The following is a 21,389-nucleotide window of genomic DNA, read 5'->3' as shown; positions in this document are numbered from 1 at the left end:
CAAAAGACTAAATACCGATTTTTCTTAATATTTTTCCTGCTGGTACAGTACTAGGCTCTTTGTGCTTTTTTAAACTGAGAGCTAAGCCCCAGAGCTTGCTGTGAGAGAGTTGGGCGATTGGGGCAGGACTGGGGTAGGCCAGCCACCTGAGGGGTTGTGTCCGATGCTGGCAGCCTCAGAAGAAAGCCCCGTCGCAGTATTGCTACCGCTTTGTCATGAAAGAAAGGTGTATAGCAAGTGTTGGCTCAAGGCAAGTGAAGCCAGAGATGAAATAAGAAGAAAGAACTAGAAAAGAATTGAAGACAGCTCTACTCTAAATGAGCCCCAGTATCCGGATTGGAATAACCTGCATCTCAGCGTGGAAAATGCAGGTAGGGTGCTGGCTCTGGTGTGGAGTGGCCACCTCCAAGAACAGTAAGGGATCCTGAAGCACTGGACCCAGTGGTCTTTGGACTGAGTTGAGGTTGTCAAGCTTCTTTGTGACTTCCCCTTCCTTCAGCTCTGATCCTGTCACCATCCTAACTTTGAAAGCAAGGACTCCGAGAGCCAGAGAGGTTGAGTGGCTTGCCCAAGGTCACAAGCAATCAGGTCACCCTTGGGTAGTGACCCCTGTCAAGCAGAAGTTTCAGTTCTAAAATCAGCTGCTCTGTGGGATATGCCCGTCTCCTGGCTGCCATCAGTACTTGAGGCAGGAGGAGAGAGATCGCTTGTCAAGGGTGTTGCAAAGAAGATTCTTGCAAAAGGATTCCATGACCTGTAAGGTCCCTTGCAGCTTTAAATTCTATGATTCGAGCTCCGTTTTCATTGGTTTAAGCAGACTGTCTTCCCTCTCTAGCTCCCTTACTTCTTATAGAAATTGATCTTTGAGAGCATTTTGTTACATTTTCCATTTAAAATAAAAATTAGCCTCGTATCTCAGGTACTTCACAGTGTATTGAGCCACATGTATCATTCCTTTGGAGTATTCCTTCACCAGACAGTGCCTACAGTTTTAGTTACATGTGAAGTGGTAGTTTGATGAAATAACATTCCGGCTTCTTTCTCAGTAAACCAAAAGCTCTAGAAAGCTTCGTGTCGCAGAGACCTTCATTTTCCCAGCTGTCAACCTGACTGATATTTTAATTTTTCTGCCCTGTAGAAAACTTCAGTCTCTTATCCAATAGATAAATGAGCGAACCCCCCCAGGAAATGCAGCAGAATGTTTCTGTTTGCCAATGCAATAAATGCAGAAGCTAATAAATGTCTCCTTCTATCAGGAGGAGGCGTGTAATGAGTAAATGATGAGAAAAAGAATTCAGGGAAACAAATGATCCATCCAATCTAAGATGACAAACAATTTCTTAATAACTCGTCCTCTGGTCGGAGAGAGGGCTTTCACCAGGCAAAGAGAACGCCTGTTGAAACTAAGCCTAGCACACGGCCATTTACATCTGGCTGCTGATGGATTTAGTCTGGTTCCATTTGGGTCATACTGAGCAATAAGCTGCAATTCAAACTCAGCCTGGTTATGGGTGACATTCTTTGCTGGGTAATTTCTGTGAATGTGTGCTAGGAAAAGGGATCATTTCCTGGCCAAATTCGCATTTCTTACCCCAGATTACATTTATATTTCACATTTGTCTTTTTTTAGTAAAGATCCAGTCTCTTTCCCTTGAGATGTGTTCAGAGCACAGGGGTTTCACAAGTACTTCTTTCCTGTGGGCTGAATGTGCTATTCTTCATAACACTTTTGTGAACCTCAACTCTGAGTCCCCAAAATCTGCCTCTGTTGAAAGCTTTGTCCCCTGGGGATGGCTGCATCCTTGCTTTGGGGTCTAGTTTGGAAGGACTTGTACGAGACAGAAGGCACAGTGTGGCTAAGGCGGAGTCAGTGAGGCCGGCTTTGGAAGAAGGGGAGTTGCCATCTACAGTGAAGATGTGAGAGAGAGAGACTCCATGCCAGACCAAAAAAAAAAAAAACTCACTTGACGAAATGCATTTTATTATCACCCCTTTGTGGGATCTTTCTAAGAATGTTTCTCAGAAAATCGTGTGGAAAAGATTGGCTACCAAATACCAGCAGTTTTCAGGGACAGATTTTCATGAATATTTCTAGAAGAAGACTATCAGATTGCCTTACTGGGTCTTCTGTAATTATCTTTTCTTCCCCATTCCGCCACTCCCCCACCCTTTTTTTTTTAAAATACAAATAAGACATTCTGGTATGTTTCAGTACCACATGAATGAATACATTTGTGCAGTTGAGTGAAGCTTTTAAGTAGTAGCAGGGTTTAGGGCCATAATGCAGGACAATGTTAATGAATCATCAGATAAAAGCTGGAAAGAGGTGATACCGCAGGGCCCTTAGTGTACTTGGCAGCATGTGAAATGTACCTTAGATATTCAGGAGTCCTGCACAGGACTTTCTAAGGGAGAGTCATTATACCTGAAAGCTAAGACTTCTCGGTGTGCTTCCATTCATATGCATATTTCTATGCCACATCTTTCAAAAGGCCTTTCCTTTGAGACACAGAAAGATAAACATGTCTTTGAAATGGATAGGTGATCTCTTTGCCACTTTTGAAATCTTTCTCCATTTCATAGCTGAGATTTTTTTTAACCCTAAAATTAAGACCGACTTTTCTGTTCACCTGAGTAGCTTTTTACACATTGCTGGACTCTAGAGAACCATTGTCACAGTCTGAGTTTGGGCACAAAATCAGGGAAAGGAAATTAAACCTTGAGATAGGTGTTCTATCAGCATAGGATCATATTTTTGCTTGAGTCTCTTCAGTTCATTGTTTTGTGACTATTAAATAAATACAGTACGTTCATGCTCAAAGGAAACCGTGAATTTGCAAGTACTTACAGAGTACCATTTATTGCTTAGTGTTGAAAAATAGTACAGTATTTTAAAATCTCAAGCCCTAGATTTAGAGCATGAGACCTGGCCTGATTTGGTTATAGCACTTATACCTATGGGCCAGTAAGCACATGTGTAATTTTGGTTACACATACTATTCCTGATAGATAAAATGAATACAGTAGCCTCTAACTTTACTTCCTCCTTGACTGTTTTTTTTTAATGTAATCAGTTGAGATAAATGACTGCTTCCTAGTCATATTTGCTGAATGGAGAGTCCAAGTCTCTGCCAGCCTCCCAATAGTTTTAACTTTTGCTTTGATGGAATTCCAAACATGGAATCTTCAGATCATCTGCTTTTCCAGGGACTTTCTTCTTACGACTATCACATCCCTCTGGATTATGAGGACTAGAGTCATGTAACTACTTAAAAATTGTGTTTTTTAGGTATTTCCCTTAGCTATTAGTACCTTGCTCTTAGGAGATGGTTGTCGGTAAATATTTAGTGCGTTAAAAAATGAACATTGACTCAACTTAACAAATGGAAGAAGAATTTCAGAGACACCGGGAGCTTTCAGTTCAGTGCAGTCGCTCAGTCGTGTCTGACTCTTTGTGACCCCACGGACTGCAGCATGCCAGGCCTCCCTGTCCATCACCAGCTCCCGGAGCTTACTCACACTCATGTCCATCGCGCCAGTGATGCCAATCTCGTCCTCCTCCTGCCTTCAATCTTTCCCAGCATCAGGGTCTTTTCCAGTGAGTCAGTTCTTTGCATCAGGTGGCCAAAGTATTGGAGTTTCAGCTTCAGCATCAGTCCTTCCAGTGAATATTCAGGACTGATTTCTTTTTGGATTGAATGGTTGGATCTCCTTGCAGTCCTTACCTTCATAATTTAAAAGCTTTTCCCTCTGTAAAAAATTTATATATATTAGCTCATCTGTATTGGCCTTGTGGGTGGATACATTTGTAGCTTGTGAAAATGCCAGGGTTTTAGTTTGGTTTTTTTTTGTTTGTTTATTTTAAAGGAGAAACTGGTACAGTTTGGAACATTATAAGAAACAGTTGTGTGACCTTATTTTTAAGTCTCTTCACCAAGGACTGAATCTTAAAGAAATGTAAATATTTCTTTTCCTTCAAGAGAAAAAGAGAAAAAGCATAACCTAAAAACAACTCCCATCCTTCCGTTGGATGGGTCATCTGTTACTAATTTTAGCTGTCCTCTGTGACAACTTGAATATTTAAGGTACTTTTCATTTTTCAGTTATAAACTCTGTGATGAAATTTTTTTTCACTTCATTTTTATACACACCTATGATTGCTTCAGATATTTCTAGAAATGAAACTGTGTCAAAGGCATTTGAGACATGTTGCTCTGAATTGTACCAATTCATACTCTCACTAGTAAATTACTAGTGGAACCCATTTCCACATATACTCATCAAAGGAAGACAGCCAGTCTAAGTGTACAGTAATGAAATGATTTTATCAATCTTTGTCTCACAAATTTTTCTATGACCTACCAAATGCTGCTTTCAGGAAAGTATGTACCCAATACCTGTGCCCTAGACCATTTTTTCAATCAGGAGATACTGAAGAATGGCATGTCTCTCCAGTAAGTTTTAAATAAAATTAGTTTTAAAATTTTGGCATTGATTGGATTTCACATAGTTTTCCTCCTCGACCTTTGAGAATGCACAGTGCCAGGGACAAGAGTAGATCCACACGTGAGAGACTGTGGTGGGTGGCAGTTCCATGCCCCTTACCAGCCTTAAGCCAAAGTTCTGTTGAATGTAGGTGTTCAGTGTATGGGTTTTCCTGTGTACAGTGTAGGGGTGAGCATCCTAGCTCTTAATGAGTGCATCCCAAAGATGAAACATGTGCATTTCAAAGCCTAGTATGAAATTATCTTTGAAACTTAAGAGTGCTTTGCCACATCTCCATCTGCACAGCCCCTCTCACTAAGGCTTTTAGCGCGTAACTCTGCTGAGGTCAGTCAGCTTCTCATCACCTGACTCACTTGGAGGGATGTGCTCAGTCTGGGGTTCCGAGCGTGGTTGAGGCGCTCCTCCTGTCTGTGAGCTGCTTATTTTTGGTAGTGTTGGAAAGGTATTACCTTCGAACAAATAGATTTGATCCAATTTGGGGCTGGTGCTGAAGAGAAACCAACTCTATTATGTCTGTGACAGAGTTCAAAGGTTTGCTCAATTTTCAGGAAAGTTTTTCTTAAGTAGATTTTCTGGCTTGGTGTGAGTTACTGGTGTTGGCCTCTATGATATTTTAAAAACCCAAGTTCCAGGCAAAAGTGGGAAGTAGGCAGACTTGTCTTGGCCTCTCCATCCTCTTCTGTCACAGTCCTGTTCTTGCCCCTGACATGTCTCCTTCATCTCAAGGATTCAGTGGTTAGAAAACACTAATACTGTTTAGTTATGAGTCCCTTTTAGGGAGTTAACTGTTGGTAAGCTAAAGGGTAATAAATGGATTAGCCTTGAATTTCTCAACCTGGATTCTGAGGAAGTCATCTCAGAAGGTCTTCAAGTCTCTATTGAGAATCTTTCAAGTTTATTTTCTGTGCTATGATTTCTACGATTCTTTCTATAATTAATGCAATCTTATTTTCAGTCAGTAGGATAGACCTTACACTTTTGAGGAATCCTAGGTTGAATGACAAAACCTACTCCCTCCTGTAGCATTAGCGTTAGCACACAGAGCTCTTGGAAGCAAAAAGGACTAACAAACTGAAGACAGTTATCGTTGTGTACTGCAATGGATTCTCCGTTCGTGTGTCTCTCCCCACTGACCTTTAAAGATGTCTTCACCCTCCCACCCCCTGGGCCTGGTCCAAGTTCCTTCTTCAGTAAGCTCTTCTGAATGAATGAATTTTAGGCTAGCCTCTCAGAGGGCTGGAAAAGAAGGAGAAATGGGTGAGAAAGATCCTCCAGGGGAGCATCTGTTGTACACCCTTTAGATCCTTAATATAGCATCATGAGGAAGGCAGAATGAAACAGCTGAGGATAATGCAGCTCGTGTATCTGCCTGCTTCTCTGCAGTAAGGATTACTGTTCACAGGTTTCCTTTTAGCCCACGGTTTTCAAGAGGACACTGTGTGCGTGCCTGTGCATGTGCTGGAGCAAGTGCAGGAGAGTTTGCGTGTTAGAGTTACAGAGTTCCCTTCTGTGGGAGACAGACCAACTTGGGGTGAGGTGGAGTGCACGCTGAACTAGGCTGGTAATACAAATGCGATGCTTTCTGAAGACAGCCATCCAGTGTGTGTGCTTTTAAATGTGCATAAGGCATTGAGCCCTACACAGGTAAGGCTGTCGACCTTGAGAATGACCGTGTCACGTTCCTCAGCCCTCGAGCACAAGAGCTTCCTGCGCTGGTAACATACAGTGATTTCCGAGTTTTTGTCTGGGTCTTGCAAGACATCATGGGATAACCCTTAGGATGACTGTGAACTTGCTCTGTCTTACTGTTGTAGAAGAGCAGCGAGACACCCAGCTGTGTCAAGAGCAGAAAGGCCTTAGGTGTGTAATTGAGAAGTCTGAAAGGTAAGTATAGAAGGCTGGATACTGTTTTATTTCCGGTAGAAGAGCTAAAACAATAGGCAGCTTTCAGACCTTTTATTGACCTTGTCGTATAAAAGTAAAATATCAAGAAAAATGAATAACTTATAGTTAAGGTAAATGGGTGTTCACCATATAAGCAGGGTTAATGGGAGCTGTGGGTGGGAGAGGGACAGGCAGTCACTTTGCAAAAGTGGTAGATCACCCTTATTTTTAAAGAGATTATAATAAAGTTTTGCAAGTAGAAAGAATTCTGATAAGCAGCTTGAATTCTGACAGGAAAAGCTAGTGATATTAAAAGAAAATTAAAGCACAAACTGACTTAAGAACTGAATATGAAGGGTATTTTGGTACTTGAGAGAAATCAGAGCTTTAGAGACTCATTCGAAAAACAACTTCTTAGAAATAAATAAAAGATTACACTATATGTGGTCTGGTAGCACTCTAATTCTTTATTAATTATACATTTATTTGTGTGATTTTTAAATTTATGTCTTTCTTCTCCAGTATGCCATAATAAGCTCCATAGAAGTAGGGCCAAGTATCTTGTTTGTTCCATCACATTACAAATTCCTGGCCTAGCTTCTGGCACAGACCTTCAGTATTTGTAGAATGAAGAAATGAACAAATAATAGGAAACTTGGAATGCCAAATGAGTGTTTGGTGCGTATGTTGAAATTGCTCAGATGAAGAAACTGAGGCGTGAGATAAAATAGCATAACTAATATAGCTTGAGTATTATTGCAAGGCTGTCAATGAATGTAAGGATTTCTATTCTAATTAAAAAAAAAAAATCAAGGAAAAAAAAACCCTCAGACTCTAATTAGTGAAGTTTCTAAAGTGCCTGGAATAAAAGTAGAAATGCCAGAAGAAGCTCTGTTTCTTTATATGAGAAATAGTAAAGATGGAATGAAAAGGTAATTATAGAAACTGTGTATTAATTTTGCCAGGGTGCCCAGGAGACAGTGTGGTTTCCATGAAATGTGGCTTCTTTAGAGATGGTAAGATTTGATGTTAGAGTTAAGCATCGCTTTAAAGTTTTTAATTCTTTCTGTTCTGTGTCAGGAAAGGAGAGAGGCAGAAGGAAACAAATTCTGACAAGTGGAAGCAGAGGATTCCACAAAGGAAAGGAAAAAGATGCTCCTACTGGGTCACTGCATTTGACTTTATTATTCATGAGGTGTGCCAAAAGCAAATATACCACAGTGTAAAGAACATTTATTCCTCATTCATTTGACCCTCTCTATCATAAAAATGAAATTGCTTAAATTAGGAAGCTTTTTGTTTTGGGTGGTTCCCTCCCGCCCCCCAATTTAATGAAAGTCTAGAGGTGAGCAGTCCCAGGACTGGAATGGTAGTTTCAGTGTCATCAGAGCCCCAGGCACTTACCATTTCACTCCTGCATCCTAGTACAGAATTTCCCTCTTTAAGGTCAGCTCACTGCAGGATGGCTGCTGGAGCTCTGGCCGTCACATCTACACTGCATACTGGAAGAAAGAAAGGGGGAAAAATGACTGAAGAGACTCCCTGTCAGCTGAGGTCAGCTATCTTTAAGCAGCCTACCTGGAAGTCCCACGCCACAACTCTGCTTATGGCTCAGCCTAAATCGAAGCAAACTGGAAACTTTAGTTGAGTTGACCATATATTTAGCTTCAAATGGAATTATATAAGGATGAAGGAGACATGTTCGGTAAGCTACTGCTAATAGTCTTTTCCCTGTGGAAAGATTCCACGGGGAATCTTCATTTGTCTCTGCCATGGAACTTAATAGGGTTTTTGAGTCATTGCATGCTAAGTCCCTTCAGTTGTGTGTGAATCTTTGTGTCTCCATGAACTGTAGTTCACCAGGCTCTTCTGTCAGAGGATTCTCCAGGCAGTACTGAAGTGGGTGGCCATGTCCTCCCCAAGGGGATCTTCGCTACCCAGGGATCAAACCCACATCTTTTACAGCTCCTGTATTGGCAGACGGATTCTTTACCACTAGCACCACCTGGAAAGTCCTTGAATCATTAGGAACTGCTTAGTAAATCAGTAGTTTATTGTTGATCATCAGTAATAAAGATTTGAAAAACGTAAGGCTGAGAAAAGATATATTTGTAGATGCACACAAATGGTTATAAGCAGATGTTTAGGGACACTCAGGACAAACACCTAGCCTTATAAGTTTATTGCTTACACAAAACATTACTCAGTGTTCGAAAAACAGAGATTAAGTTCAAATCCGTCTACTTGATGATCATTCTTCAGGTTCATGCGTAGTTGTATAGGTAAATTAATGGGGATTTAGGTTCTAATGGATAGGCCGGGGAGCCAGGGCCTGTTGGCAGAAGTTGTATTGTGATGGAGAATCCCTGTCTTCCACAAGGAGAAGCCAGGCTTTCTGCCAAGTACTGAACCACATTGTTTCACTGATGCAGTCACCCTGGAAGATAAGGTCCTCATCTTTGTGTTAAAAACCGAGACTCGGTTTAAATAACCCAAACCACTCCTTGGTGTGCCTTTAGAAACAGAATACTGAATCTGATATTCTGTGTATCTGAGCCAGTGTTGGCAGTTTGCAGGCTATGTCTTGTCGACAGAATTCTCCTGAGCCCCAGGAGGTTCGGTCCTTTTACAGAAAGGAGTAAAAAGAGAATGTTTCGGAACAATGGAATCAAGACCATGGGTCTGAGAGGTGGAAGGTTCTTCAAGATGCCAACTACTCTATTCGGGGGCCACTTTTCTCACCAAGAATTGTCAGATCCCTTGCTCTGCTCTCCTGCCCTCCTGTAAAAGACTTCAGCCTGTTCAGGAACACGGGGAAGACAGAACTCAAACCTGCCAGCAGGCTGCCTTATAGAAGGTTTGTCGGGAGAAATACCGAAACCACTTGATCAATTGAACTTGTTTTAGACAGTGATTTAAAAAAATAAATCCTATAGCTCGTAAAGTTGTTGTGGTGGAGAACAGTCTCTGTGATCCTGTGTAGTTCTGTAGAAAGACAGGATGGTTGAGGAAGCATGAGCTCTTTCTGGAGTATAGTTACAGCGTATGACTGGACAGTAAATGACTGTCTCAGGGCTTCTGGGCCAGGTATTATAGCCACACTGCATTTGCCCCCAGATGGTTAACTTTCATATTAGGGGAATCATAGTTACCTTCAGCCAGCTGGTTACAGATTATAACAGTTTCTGGTTGAGTGTTAATAACAGTGTAAATAAGTCAGTTCTGAATCCATCTACTTAACAGTAGGAATGCTCTTACTGACATTGTCAGTAGGAAGGCTTCTTCTTTTGCTTTGTGTAAACACTAGACGTTTGTTTGAAATAGCTAGCCAGATAGAGTAATCCTTGTGTTTGGGTGGCTACGAGAGGGATGGAGACCAACAGTTGGTGGTGGTAATTATAGCTCAGCTTAGAAAGAAGAGACCCACACTTACAGTCAGTCTGCTCACATCCAAGGTCAGACTCGTTCCATCTCTCATCCACTCTTCTAAATAATCAGAGTCGCCACCACCTGAATGGATGGTGTGTAGGAGTGTCTGTCTCCTCTGAGAAACAGTGTCAGACCACCAGAATTTAAATTGCACCTCAGTATGCACTGTTGTGTAGCATTTTATAAAAGAACTGACAAGAGCTAGTTAACAGATTTTTCTTGTGACCATTTTGATTTGTTCTTTTCTCATGTGATACAGGTAATGATCATATTAGTGATAATAGAACCGAAATAAGTTTCTGAACCTGAGAAAATATTACAAGAATATACTATATGCGTGTTTTCTTTTGATTGAATTTAGAACTCGAAGAGATGCTTTTTGATTCTAGCAATAATGTGTGTCTGTGCACGTGCATTTTAAAATACACTTCAAAAGGGAAACTTTGCAAATGGAAAAATGGCAGCATCTGACACATTCAGAAACTTGGGCCACAGCCAGCCCAGAGAAACGTGGGGATGATGCCCACGCTTGTTGATTGCCGTTTCCTTCTTACAACTGTCTAAAAACTTTGGGCATCAGAATGCCAAATGGGTTAAGTCCCCCCATACCCCAAAATAGAACTTGCAGGGAGACTAAAAAGAAATATTAGAATACTTGTATCTGAAGATCCACCACACTGTTTTGCTCATGGTTTTGTGCTGTTCCTTCATCTGTCTGTGGCAGGTATGATAAATTGGCTCAATAAACACCAGTTCCAAACGCCTCCATTCTCTTTCTTTACTCCAGAAGTGAGAAAAACAAAATTACTTAATTTCCCAGCTGCTTTCGCAGCCAAGGTTGTGCATGATGTATAATTCTGGCCAAAGAGATGTGAGTGGAAGTCTCTGGTGAGGCCTTCTCTTCCCTTGTAACCTTCCTCAGAACGTGAGCATGCTCACTGGAGGTGTGATAGCCGTCTTGAGACCGTGGGGACGAAAGCCAAGTGCTCAGGGTGGCTGGGAAAGAAATACTTCACGATGTCCTTGGCACTTGCATCAGCTCTGGGTTTCTAACATCTGAACTTCTTATTGCATGAGAAAAATGACCTCCTTACTTGCTCAAGCTACTATCTATAGCTTAAACTATTATTGTACTGATACTGCAATTGAACACAATCCTTAGCAATATTTATTTCCCTTTTACATAGCAGAGTACACTAAAGTGTTTGTCAGTTTGTAGGAGGTGCATAATAAATGTAGCGGTGCACCTTCTCCATGTTCTGATGTTTATTTTAGACCTGTCTCTATCCCATTCTGTTTTAAATCGGAGCAAAAGTTGGAATTCACTTTAGAATGAATAGGTCACTCAGCATTATTTCAGTAAGTTTTGTGTGTCATGTAAACTGAGTGCTCTAAGTATAATGATGGACGGGACAAGATTCCTGCTTTCGGGGCCCTTGTGGGCTAACTGGAAGGACAACAGGTGAACATATATTGTTGGTACATGGTGGCAGGTGCTTTGATCAAAGTCTGTGATGCTGTGAGAACACAGGGAAATCTTTGTTACTCAGAACAATCACTGTTTATTTACCTCATGATTCTGCATGTTTGTCACCAGTTTGGGCTGCTATCAGCTGGGCAAGTCTTTTCAGCTTGTCCAGGCTCACTCTTGCTGAGTTGGCTACAGTTTGGCTGGTCTACGATGGACTCAGCAGGGAAGACTTGTAATCTTTCTTTCTCCAGCAGGCTGTTGTTGCTATTCAGTCACTAAGTTGCGTCTGACTCTTTGCGACGCCATAGACTACGGCACGCCGGGCTTCCCTGTCCTCCACTGTCTCCCAGAGTTTGCTCAAGTTCATGTCCATTGAGTCAGGGATACTACCTAACCATCTCATCCTGTCGTCCCCTTCTCCACCTGCCTTCAATCTTACCCAGAATCAGGGTCTTTTTCAAAGAGTCCAGCTCTTCCCATCTGGTGGCTAAAGTATTGGAGCCCCAGCTTCAGCATCAGTCCTTCCAATGAATATTCAGGGTTGATTTCCTTTAGGATTCACTGGTTTGGTCTGCCTGCAGTCCAAGAGACTCTCAAGAGTCTTTTCCAACACCACAGTTCAACAGCATCAATTCTTCTGCACTCAGCCCTCTCCATGGGCCAATTGTCACATCCGTACATGACTATTGGAAAAACTCTCCTTGTCCAACAGTCTAGCTTGGGCTTGTTGATGTGACATCTGGGCAGGGTTCCAAGAGCAAGTCTTAGGTTGGGAACGGGCACTTCATCACTTCTGTCACATTCTGTTGGCCAGAGCAGGTCACAAGCGCAGCCCAGATTGAGTGGTAGAAAAATAGATTTCACCCTTTGATGATGAGGGAGGCTAGAAAGTATCACTAAAGGTTATGAATATAGAAAAGAGTCAAGAATTGTGACCATGTTTGCAGTCTGCCACAGGGCTCTGAGGCAGGAGCGGGGAGGTAAATAATAAAGGATTTATCTCAAATTTTTAAGATTCAAGATAAGAGCATGCTCCTTTTTATTAGCTCTAAATAATAAGTGATACTGTCAGCTACCATATAGTAGTGTGTATACGTTAATCCCAAGCTCCTAATTTATCTTTCTTCCTCACCCCCATTATCCCTTTGATGACCATAAGTGTTCTTTATGTGAATCTGTTTCTGCTTTGGAAATATCAGTAAGTTCATTTGTATCACTTTTAAAAAATATTCCATATGTAAGTGATATCGTGTGATATTTGTCTTTCTCTGTCTGACTTACTTGACTTAATAATCTCTAGGTCCATCCATGTTGCTGCAAATGGTGTTATCTCATTCCTTTTTATGGCTGAGTAACGGTCCATTTATATATGTGTATATACACATGCTAAGTCAGCTCAGTCATGTGACCCTGTGGACTGTAGCCTGCCAGGCCCCTCTGTCCATGGGATTCTTCAGGCAAGAATACTGGAATGCATCGCCATGCCTTCCCCCAGGGAATGTTCCCAACCCAGTGATCGAACCTGCATCTCTTATGTCTCCTGCATTGGCAGGTGGGTTCTTTACTAAACTAGCACAAACTGGAAAGCGCACACACGCACACACCCTTCCCTACATCTTCTTTATCCATTCATCTGTGGATGGACGTTTAGGTTGCTTCTGTTCGTGCTAAGTCGCTCAGTTGTGTCCGGCTCTTTGCAACCACATGGACTGTAGCCTGCCAGGCTCCTCTGTCCCTGAGATTCTCCAGGCAAGAATACTGGAGTGGGTTGCCATTTCTTCCTCCAGAGCGTCTTCCTGACCCAGGGATTGCACCTGCATCTCTTAAGTCTCCTGAATTGGCAGTTGGGTTCTTTACCACTAGAACCACCTGGGAGGGTGCTTCTGTGTCTTGGCTGTTGTAAACAATGCTGCTGTGATCATTGGGTTGAATGTATCTTTTCGAATAAGTGTTTTCTCTCAATTTATATCTAGGATTGGGATGACTGGTTCACATGTTAGCTCTATTTTTAATTTTTTAAGGAATCTCCATACTGTTCTCCATAGTGGCTTTAACAATTTACATTCCCACCCACAGTGTAGGGAGGGTTCCTTTTTCTTCATACTCTCTTGGGCATTTATTATTTGTAGACTTAAATTTTTTGTATGTATTTTAGGTTTTTCTAGATTTTGCTTTTTTTAAAAAAAAGAGGATGTTGAAGAAAAATGTCAAGGCCACTCATAGAAGTTCTTTCTCTCACTGCCTGAACTGTTCCTATTTTTTATTAAATTTTTTGTTTTATATTGAAATATAGTTGATTATTAACAGTGTTGTGTTAGTTTCAGGTGTATAGCAATTGATGAAGTTATACATATATCTGTTTATTTTTTCAGATTCTTTTCCCATTCAGGTTATTACGGAGTATTGAGCAGAGTCTTCAAAGAGCTTTATATGACTTATCATCTTTAATCCCCCAAAGGGTCCTGATGGTCTTTATTAGTACCCTCCCCATTTCACAGGTGGGAGACAGCTCTTGAGTTATATTCCATAGCCATGGAGCCATGACTTGTCAGTCTGTCTCCAAAGTGTGAGCTCTTCACCTCACTGTTCTGTTAGGAATCTTACGTGCAGAGTGCCACGGACAGCATATTCATGTGTTTTAAATGAAACATTTTAAGAGTTATGTTCAGTGGAGCATTCCGTCTCCTAACTTGGTTTGTTGCCTCTGTATTTAGTAACTGGTCCCTGGTGCCTGAGATTGGGAGATGTTTTGATATAGAAAATGAAAATGCCTTTTGTTTCCAGTGATCCAGTAATGCTTTGTCCTCCAGTATAGGTGACAGAACCCCAAATCTCAAATGATGTTATTTTGGAGATAGTTCACCTCCTCCAAACTCCTTTCACTTATCCTTGACCCCAAAAATATAAACCTTTATCAGGTTTTTGATAGTGCTAAAACATCTGAAAGATACTGTCATTCTACTTTGAATTTATAAGATCTACCTTCTCAAAGAGACTCTTGGTGGAAAACATGTTTTAATCTTGTATCAAATAAGAATTCACGTTTTAAAGGTAGACACTAATAAATTAGACTTTGAATATTTTATTTAAATCAACATTTGCCTGCCACAAGTCCGTATTACCACTGAACAAATCACGTCAACTGTTTTTCCTATCATTGATGGAGCAGCAAACTATGCATAGTGAATATGAATGCAGAATTTTTGAATTTTAGGTTGTAAGGACCTCACAGGTATAGAAACAACGTGGCCATATCCAAAGCAGTGATCAGGTCACAGGCACCTCTCTCGGCTTCTTTTTTTGGGATCTCCTTTTAGGGTTGTTTCTTTGATACCTTATATAGTATGATGACTTATGCACAATACAGCAGTGTTTGGAGGGTGCGTGTGCATGTAATGTGTCTGTCTGTATACACACACGTGTAATTGCTTTGTGCAGGGACATATCCATGTACATAAATGTGCCTTTACACTTCTTTGAAAATAGGAATGTGGCTTTGACTTACTAGAAGCGCTGACCACTTAAAATTTGGCTATTATAGAAAATGATCAGACTAAAATACAATTGATGTAAGTACTTCTCCAGACAGTAGGGTTGGTTAACCAAGTAGCAACAAACTAAGTTATCAGGGTGACAAAGTGACAGTAATTTACGATGAGTAAACAAAAAAGAGCGGCAGATAGGACCTGGGGCCATCTCAAAACAACATAGATAACAAAAGCAGCCCACCTGAATATTACGGCGCTTGTACTGCTTGTGAGTTCAGAGGAGGAGCGCTGTGGCGGGGGAGGCCATGAGGCAGAGCTCTCGGGCAGTTTCAGATCCATCAGTGACTTGTGGACGGGCCTAGCAGCATGCCTGTTTTGCAGCATCTTCGTAGACGTTCTAGTTCTGCTGGGACTTCCCTGGGGTCAAGACTCTGGTGGTTAAGATTCTGTGTGCTTCCCCTGCAGAGGGCATGGCTTCTATCCCTGGTTGGGGAGCCAAGATACCACATGCAGTGCAAAGCTCCCCCCCCAAAAGTGTTCATTTGTGGAAAGTAGTTTTGCCATAATTCTTCCAAAACGTTGATTTATTTTTCGCTTTGAATGGCACACTGAGTAGTACGTTTTTCACTTTCCTTTCATTATTCTAGAAACCCAGTAGTGTCCCAAGCTGGTCTGTACTCAGAATCACTTGAGATGCTTGCTAAACTTGCAGCCTCTGCACCCCATCTCCAGAGATTCAGGGTGTGACCGGGGGAGTCTGCGGTTTCACAAGCTCCAGAGATGGCTCTGAAACAGGTGGTCCCCACTCCTTTCCCCAAGGGCTCACAAAATAGGATGGCACCCCAATTCCTGTCCTTGTGAAAACCTGCATCTGGAGTTCAGACATCCCCCAAAAGGGACATCTGAAGCCACTCATAGACCCCTTCTACCTTTTTCTCAGTCCTTGTATAAGCCCATTTGGCTCCTTCTCGCAGCAGTGTGTGGTCACGTCTTTACAGTGATGAGGACTGGCCTGTGTTGGCAGGAGTCTGGGCCCTCTCAGTTATTTACAGTGAATAGGGGTGGATAGCACGCTCTTTCTGACTCAGGTCTGATCCTCCCCCCAACACCTGCATAGTTCCTTGTTTGCCTTCTGTCCCTTATTCAATAACCAGGTTGCAGGGAATTTATGCTTTCCTGAGAAGAGCTCCCTACCCTTTGAAGATTTTTTTTTTTAAGGCTTTTTCTGTGAGGATACTGTTTTCACTATTGAGTAAGAGAGTAATTGAAGATTGTCATTATATCAGTGAGGTCTAAATATGCAATAATGTCATTTAAAAATTAGCACATCATTCAGTTCAGTTCAGTTGCTCAGGCATGTCCTACTTTTTGTGACCCTGTGGGCTGCAGCACACCAGGCTTCCCTGTCCATCGCCAGCTCCCGGAGCTTGCGCAAACTCATGTCCATCGAGTTGGTGATGCCATCCAACCATCTCATCCTCTGTCATCCTCTTCTTCCCGTGCCTTCAGTCTTTCCCAGCATCAGGGTCTTTTGTAATGAGTCAGTTCTTCCCATCAGGTGGCCAAAATATTGGATCTTCAGCTTCAGCATCAGTCCTTCCAGTGAGTTTTCAGTACTGATTTCCTTTAGGCTTGACACATCATTCAGTTCAGTTCAGTTCAGTCGCTCAGTCGTGTCTGACTCTTTGCGACTCCATGAATCACAGCACGCCAGGCTTCCCTGTCCATCACCAGCTCCTGGAGCTTGCGCAAACTCATGTCCATCGAGTCGGTGATGCCATCCAGCCATCTCATTCTCTGTCGTCCCCTTCTCCTCCCACCCCCAATCCTTCCCAGCATCAGAGTCTTTTTCCAGTGAGTCAACTTGTCGCATGAGGTGGCCAAAGTATTGGAGTTTCAGCTTTAGCATCAGTCCTTCCAATGAACACCCAGGATTGATCTCCTTTAGAATGGACTGGTTGGATCTCCTTGCATGCCAAAGAATGCTCAAACTACCGCACAATTGCACTCATCTCACAGGCTAGTAAAGTCATGCTCAAAATTCTCCAAGCCAGGCTTCAGCAATATGTGAACCGTGAACTTCCAGATGTTCAAGCAGGTTTTAGAAAAGGCAGAGGCACCAGAGATCAAGTTGCCAACATCTGCTGGATCATGGAGAAAGCAAGAGAGTTCCAGAAAAACATCTATTTCTGCTTCATTGACTATGCCAAAGCCTTTGACTGTGTGGACACATCATTAGAACACCACAAAAATCTTGCTGCAGACAATGGTTGGGAAAAAACAAAAACAACTGATGACAAAAGTTTAAGATGAAGCATAGTGTTTACATAATGTCAAACAGTCTCCTGTAAGATATTGATTACAACAGGAAAAATAGTAGCTTTACTATGGAGAAACTCTTAGGCACCACCTTAATCAAGTAGTCAAGATCAAGCACCAGTAAAAAGATCTATTGATGCAATGCATGGAGACGGGCATATCACTGCTGTGGTATCCTTCCCTATAACGTTGGATCGTGTCAGTCCAACCATGAGAAAACATCCAACAGGCCCAAATTGCATGACGTTATACAAAACATCTGACCCGTGTTCTTTGGGGGTATTGAGGTCATCGAAGGCAAAGCAAGATTGAGGAGCTGTCACAGATTAGAGGAAACAAGAAAGCTGTGACCACTAAATGCAGCACAGGACCCGGGGCCAGACCCTGTGAGAAATAGAGTCTAATTCAGATTCCGCAAGTCTCGAGCGCTGTAACATTGTTAACTTACCAGTTTTCACAGTTGCACTGTGATCATCTAAGGTGTTGACATGAAGGTAAGCTGAGTGAAGTATATGCAGGAACCTTCTTCTATTTTCGCCCCCTTCTATAGGTCTGAAATGATTACATAAGACAGAGTTGGGGAAAAAAATAATTTTTATTTTGTAATGCATGAACACTCTACAATAGCTTAGCATTCAGCCACACTCTTCAGCATGTGTCCCCCACACATATTTTTATGTTTTAGCTCTCCTGAGTCATTTGTTGTTGATTAGCTCCTTTGGGGAGTGAGGGGGAGTAACAATTTTTGTGTGTATTACAAAATATTTATGACCAATGTAACAACTGGCTGTGTACACCCCCCCAACTTTTAAAAAATATGGCAGTGCAGTGAAGTCCCCTGCATTGCATTCTTTTATGGCGTTCTGCCCCTCTCATCCTCTTTTCCCACCCACACATAGCTGCCACCACTTACAGTTAATCAATAGAGCTTGCTGTTTACCAATCCTGTTTCAGTGTTTGCCCTTTTCCAAACTGACATAAATTGCGTTGTGCTGTATTGTATCTACAACTTGCTTTTTTTGGCCCCACTTTATGTCTGATTCATTCTTTTTCATCACTGTATAGATTTCCAACTTATAAATACACAATACATATTTGTCTTTTCTCCTGCTAGCAGACATATTGGGAGTATTTTTGGTTTGGTGTTTGGTTCTCTGCATGGTTATTCATTTTAAGAAATATTTCCTCAGGTCAAAAGAGATCTCTAATTTTTTCTGAACTCCAGTAACTGTCCACCACTTTTAGCTTAGCATTTGTGACCTTTCAGTACATTTTTTTTTCTTTTCTCCTGTAGTAGGTAGAAAGCTTCTTGAGGATCTAATTCTCCAAGATGGACATTATTGGAAAAATAAGAATTTAATTTTGTTGACTGAACAAGTAAATACTTAATGAATTAAACGTGGTCTACAAACAGATGTTGGGCATGTTTGTGTTTATTTTCTTAGTTGTTATATGGTGTTGCCTCTTGGGGACTTTTCTTGTTAGATTTATGCAGTGTCAGAAACTGAGTTTGAAATATGGAGCATAAATCAGCTTAAAGCTTAAAGAAATCATGTGCTAGGTTTGGAGACAATACAGGTACAGGGTGTGTATATGTGTGTGTGCGTTTGTGTGTATTTAACATTTAAGGAGAAAGTTTGACCAAATCAGCAATTTAATCTGCACTTTGGCATTACAAAGCAGAAGGGAGTTTGCTAGTTTATATTATGGCAGAACTCTTGTGTATCATTCTTGTTCAGTTCAGTTCAGTCGCTCAGTCGTGTCCGACTCTTTGTGACCCCATGAATCACAGCACGCCAGGCCTCCCTGTCCATCACCAACTCCCGGAGTTCACTCAGTCTCACGTGCATCGAGTCAGTGATGCCATCCAGCCATCTCATTCTCTGTTGTCCCCTTCTCCTCCCTTCCCCAATCCCTCTAGCATCAGAGTCTTTTCCAGTGAGTCAACTCTTCGCATGAGGTGGCCAAAGTATTGCAGTTTCAGCTTTAGCATCAGTCCTTCCAATGAACACCCAGGACTGATCTCCTTTAGAATAGACTGGTTGGATCTCCTTGCAGTCCAAGGGACTCTCAAGAGTCTTCTCCAGCACCACAGTTCAAAAGCATCAATGCTCAGCTTTCTTCCCAGTCCAACTCTCACATCCATACATGACCACTGGAAAAACCATAGCCTTGACTAGACGGACCTTTGTTGACAAAGTAATATCTCTGCTTTTTAATATGCTATCTAGGTTGGTCATAACTTTCCTTCCATGGAGTAAGCGTCTTTTAATTTCATGGCTGCAATCAGCATCCGCAGTGATTTTGGAACCCCAAAAAATAAAGTCTGACACTGTTTCCACTGTTTCCCCATCTATTTCCCAAGTTAATATTTAATGTTGATAATTTTGTATATGTACCCAGAATGGAATTGCCCAAATTAGTTCTTTGTTTCCAAAATTCTTTTATTTGAATGTTCCTCTTACTCTGTGAAAACACTGAGCAGATTTTATAGCTCTCTTGCCCACCTTACTTGATTTCTGTGGCAGCTTTGGCAGAGATAAGTTGTGCTGCTGCTGCTGCTAAGTCGCTTCAGTCGTGTCTGACTCTGTGCGACCCCATAGATGGCAGCCCACCAGGCTCCCCCGTCCCTGGGATCCTCCAGGCAAGAACACTGGAGTGGGTTGCCATTTCCTTCTCCAATGCATGAAAGTGAAAAGTGAAAGTGAAGTCACTCAGTCGTGTCCAACTCTTCGAGACCCCATGGGCTGTAGCCTACCAGGCTCCTCTGTCCATGGGGTTTGCCAGGCAAGAGTACTGTAGTGGGTTGCCATTGCCTTCTCCGTAAGTCTTGCTAGTATCATCCATATTTTACAGTTGAGGAGCTCTGGAATGGAAGCTGGCGGAGGTTGTTTGCTCAGGGACCCTAAACAGAACCAGAAACGAGATCTTTCCTGGCTCTGTCCAGAGATTCCAGTTTCATTGCATAAACTAGGCAAAAATATTAATCAAGACATTTTTATTTTGCTGGCATTTTAATACATGATTCAGTAACATAATGCCAGTTTGGCAGTTCTCCATAGTAATGCAGGAAGTCCCTCATCACTGTTAGTGGCCCGTTATAACTGCCTTGTTACTGCCCTCTTTGTTAGAAGGGTTCTGAGAAAAGCTGAAACCAAACATTACAAAGGAGCATGTCCTGACTGGTGTGTATTCTAAAGGAAAGAAAAACCTTGTAAGTGGAACTGATAGGAAGGAGTGACACAACCGAAAGTTAAAATAATCTGAGGAGACAAATGACTTTCTGATAGCTCGAGACCTATAGAAGAATTAAAACCTCTCAGCATATAGACTTGTGCAGTTGATCACTCACATTGCAGTGTTAAAAAAGGCAGAAGCAGTACACTTAGAATATTGTCTTCATGTCAGAAATGCACCTTCGTGCTTGAAAATGATAAAAAATTACAATCGATCCCTACAACTGTTCTGTTCATCTTTATTGATCAGGTGCAAGAAAGATAAATCGCAGCCCAAATAAGATTATAGTAAATGTTAGCATCGTTGGGGACTCTAGGTTGATAGAGAGCCATTCATCATCTCAAATGGTGACCTGTCCATTGCTCCAGCCATCCTGAGCCGGCTGTCTAATCACATACCTATTGATTTTATCTACATCCAGCAAACCTGGATGTGACTGTCATTGGGCAACCCAGATTGTTAAATGTAAAGGGGTCACTGGTGTGAAGAGGATTTCACTTTCATTTTCTCACCAACCAACAACGACGTATTAAAAAATAAACCACCCCAAGTCATGCATGTGAAACTTGAGTGAACAGAGAATGAAGGGACACAATCGACCACTGCATTGCATTATGTTCCTTTGTACTGCAATGCATTTTGCAGGATATTTCATGGAGTCTTGAAGGTTCATCGGGTCATTTAGGCCACCCCCTGCAGTAAGCAGCTTTCACAGTAGCTAGTCAGAATGGATCGTTTTTAATGTTGCTGCCCCAGGAAAGGCATTACTTGGCTCTTACAACTTGATTTATATGGCTTATGTGTTCATTCATGTAATAGTGGAAACATTTTTTAATAAAAATTACCTAAATCTGCCCCCTTGTTCTTACTGATTAATTTGTTATAAATGTTGATGCTCTTCCGGTCATATGGAGATGATGGAACAAATTGTGCTCGGTAAAGAATCCATCCTGAGGACAAATATACAGTGTAAAAAGAAATGATCCTTTAATATCCTAGGTGGGACACTGGAATGATAGGAAAATATGGTGTGTGAATTTCATATGTGAGCTCAA

At 41.8% G+C, this 21,389-nt stretch overlaps 1 protein-coding gene across 1 annotated transcript in view; it reads left to right on the top strand.

Moving 5' to 3' along the window:
* CHCHD3 (coiled-coil-helix-coiled-coil-helix domain containing 3) overlaps positions 1 to 21,389 on the top strand; it is a 293,424-nt gene that overhangs the window by 205,123 nt on the left and 66,912 nt on the right. The window lies entirely within an intron of this gene.

The sequence above is a fragment of the Moschus berezovskii genome, chromosome 3 (genome assembly GCF_049115385.1).
Source record: "Moschus berezovskii isolate FMDL1 chromosome 3, NW_MosBer_1.0, whole genome shotgun sequence".
Lineage (NCBI taxonomy): Eukaryota > Metazoa > Chordata > Mammalia > Artiodactyla > Moschidae > Moschus > Moschus berezovskii.
This window is presented reverse-complemented; position numbering and strand designations above follow the sequence as displayed.